The 3680-nt window shown below is 43.0% G+C and overlaps 1 non-coding gene across 1 annotated transcript; it reads left to right on the top strand.

Moving 5' to 3' along the window:
* Nucleotides 1–3229: 3229 nt before the first annotated feature.
* On the top strand, nucleotides 3230–3388 carry LOC119261954. Its single transcript, XR_005129303.1, has one exon. It is a non-coding gene; the product is annotated as a U1 spliceosomal RNA (small nuclear RNA).
* Nucleotides 3389–3680: the final 292 nt, after the last annotated feature.

Raw genomic sequence — 3680 nt, 5'->3', positions numbered from 1 at the left:
TATGAGTGGTTAGTTTATGATTGGTTATCCTAGGTTGCTTCTACAGTGATCATTTGGGTTTTTACATGTTTTATAAATTAACAGCATACAGTACACTTACAAAGCACTTCATTAGAAACACCTGTACACCTATACATTCATGCAATTATCCAATCAGCCAATCGAGTGGCAGCAGTGCAGAATGGCCAGACTGGTTCAAAAATGCAGGAAAGCATCTCTGAATGCCGAACTTTGAAGCGGATGGGCTACAACAGCAAAATGAACACTGGGTTCTGCTTCTGTCAGCCAAGAACAGAAAGGTGGGATTGCCCACGCACAGGCTCACCAAAACTGGACAATTTAAGACTGGAGAAACAGCCTGGTCTGATGAATCTCGATTTCTGCTGCAGCTCACAGATGGTAGGATCAGAATTTGAATCTGTGGACTCCGCTTTGTGTAAACAGTCCAGGCTGGTGGAGGTGGTGTAATGGTGTGTGGAATGTCTTTTCTTTGGGCCCGTTGATACCAGTCAATCAATGCTTAAATGCCAGTTTATTTAAGTGTTGTTGCTGACCATGTGTGCCCCTTCATGGCCACAATTTAGCATCCTCTAACGGCAACTTCCAGCAAGATAATGGTACCATGTCACAAAGCAAAATTAATCTCAAACTGATTTTGTGAACATGACAGTGAGTTCAGTGTTTTTAGTGGTCTTCCTGGTCACCAGAGCAGAATCTGATAGAACAACTTTTGGATGTGGTAGAGCGGGAGCTTCACAGGATGAAAGTGCACCTGAAAAATCTGCAGTGATTACATACATGATGCAAATGTTTCCAACAAAGGCAGGTTCCCAACTTCATGCGGAATCCATGCCATGAAGAACTGAGGCTGTTTTGAGAGCAAAGGGAGGCCGTACCAGTATTTGTATAGTGTCCTTTAAATTTTACAGTATTTGTGAAATAAATTTCCGAGGACAAGTTAATACTAAGAGTCTAATGCTTAAAATCCAGAGATAACGTTGAGGATAAAGTCCCACTCTGTTTTCTTGGCAGGATGCCTGATTGTCTCTTTTAACGACGTACTTAATCTGCTTTGTATAGATTGTCTGGTGATACTGAGGCCAGATTGAATGAACTAACCCCAATGAGGAAGGAACTAGTCACTGACATTGTTTTTAAAGGGATGGCACAGCTAAAAGGTCATGCCAGTGGAGGACTACCGTGGAGAAAACCACTACCGATCTACAATTCTCTTGCTGCATATGAACAACAATGAGAATGTGAGGCTTTTTGGTTCGTTTCTCTGAGCACAGATTGTAAGAAGAGGACCAAACCCACACAAAACAGTGAAGCAGTAGATGAATGAAGCTTTTGTGGTGTGACACAGGAGGATGGAGGCAGAATATACAGTGACTGTACATCTATTGTTGGTGCTGTTGTGAGTGAATAGGGGGAGGAGGGTGTATCTGATCTGTGTGACGTGCTGTGTTTTGTTTCACTATCGAGAGCAAACTTTGATTTCTAGCACATCTCATGTTAACAGGTTTCTGCTTCACTTGACTGGTTCAGTGGCTTTGGATGTTAATAAGTCACTCAAGCTGCTCAGGAGTGAGCCAAGAATGTAACAGTTGGAGTAATTATGTACAATCAGCAACCCCAGTTCTGCAGGGGTGTAAAAAGGCATCTGAAAGGTGGTGATTTTGCAAATTAGAATGACCTATAATCAATTATAATAATATTCAATGAAGCATACATTCATCTTTGTTCAACATAAGATACTCAGGCTATTTTAAAATGCTAAAACATTTTGCAGTCTATATTCCACGACTGTGTAAACCGTTCCACGTCAAGTTGTGTGGAAATGATGTCACACACAAGTCATTTATGGCATTGGGCAGACACTCTTATCCAAGGCAGTGTTAGGAGTCTTGCCCAAGGACTTATTGGTATAGTATAGGGTGCTTGCCCAGGTGGGGGATTGAACTCCAGTCTCCAGCGTAGAAGGCAGAGGTGTTACCCACTATACCATCTCAACCACATACCAGTCATAACATGCATAACATATTACATGCAAAACCGGTTGTAGATTAGCACTGACACAGTAGATCTTTAACATATGGCGAGAGATGATGTCTTAAAGATACACATGTGCTTGGACTTACATGAGAAAAGGTGATCTGACGTTTTACCTCACAGTTTATTGAAAATCATGCTTTTAAAATAAAGTCTGTCTCTTCTGCCGCAGCTAACAGGAAGATAGGCTACTCTACAGTCAACGAAACATAATGCCCAATTGGCCAATTGACTTCTTAAATACGTTACATGATACTATATAATCACTATGCTGGTTAACAGTAAACTTCATCATGCTTCAGTATGTTATACATAGGTAAGCCAATATAGCCCTTTTACACTGGCCAACACCTCTCATTAGATAATTGCTATAATAGCTAACTACATGTAATGTTGGGCAGCGATGATGAGGCTGATGCATACACTGAGAGTGCACAGTTAGGTCTACAGCCAAACCACAGCTATTTTGAGCTCAGCTGAGAACCAGTCACTGCCGATTGGGCAGTCTTATCGCTGTTTCTACACTGAATCTAATAAAACCTTTCTGAACTACCAAACCTCACACCACGGTGTCTTCGTGTTAATTATGACAACACCACCTTGAAGTAATAAATAAATTCAACCAATATGATGTAATGTAGGCTAAAAGATGAAACATATTAAGTCAGGGATCCTCAGACAGTCCACGTTTTTGCTCCCAACACATCTTATTTACTTTAATGGTTTGATGACCCCCGCGACCCTGACGGAGAAGCGGCTTAGAAAATGGATGGATGGATGGATGGTTGGTTTGATGAGGTGCGTCGGGAGAAGGAACATGGAGATGGAACTGCAGAGCCTTAAGTGGTTTGAGAGCCATTGTATTAAGTGACTGGAGCCTCCCATGATACATGAGTGTAAAATGCAAGCCCCTCCTCCCATGCAAAGGTTCCCCACCCACTGCTGGTAGTTGCACCATTGATGCCTCTGTGTAGTGTTTTTTTGCTCAGCGATAGGTGGGGGTGGTGAAACATGATATTATTGGTTAGTAATGCTTTTCCATTGGTACACAGTGATAGAATCAACGATCAGAAGACATTCTAGAGGTGTGGCAAAAGTCGTTACATTTTAATGGAAGATAACAAGAAAACAAGAATTAGGTCTTTTTAACAATATGTCATGATGAACTGGCAGGGGCTGACCTACCTGGCAGGGGTGATACCATGATCACGAAGGTGGTTCACCCAGGCCGAGGCTCTGCCATTGCACTTCAGTTGTGTTGACCATTGCGAATTCCCCAAATACAGGAATCTCAACTGGATAATATCTGGTAGTGGGGGACTGCGTTTGCCTCTCATGTGACAAATTTGTGGGCAGTCATAGGCTGGAGGTTAGGGAACCAGCCTTGTGACCGGAAGGTTGCTTGTTTGATCCCTGAGCCAACAGTACTAACGGAAGTGCCCTTGAGCAAGACACCTAACCCCCAACTGCTCCCTGGGTGCCGTGGATAGGGCTGCCCACCGCTCTGGGCAAGTGTACTCACTGCCCCCCCCCCCCAGTGTGTGTGTTCCCTAGTGTGCACGGATGGATTAAATGCAGAGGTCTAATTCCTCTCTGTGCAAAAAACAGTTGGCTGATGGTTCTGAATT

The sequence above is a fragment of the Pygocentrus nattereri genome, chromosome 21 (genome assembly GCF_015220715.1).
Source record: "Pygocentrus nattereri isolate fPygNat1 chromosome 21, fPygNat1.pri, whole genome shotgun sequence".
NCBI classification, from domain to species: Eukaryota; Metazoa; Chordata; class Actinopteri; order Characiformes; family Serrasalmidae; genus Pygocentrus; species Pygocentrus nattereri.
Note: the sequence above shows the minus strand (reverse complement) of the source record. Positions and strands in the feature narration are given on the sequence as shown.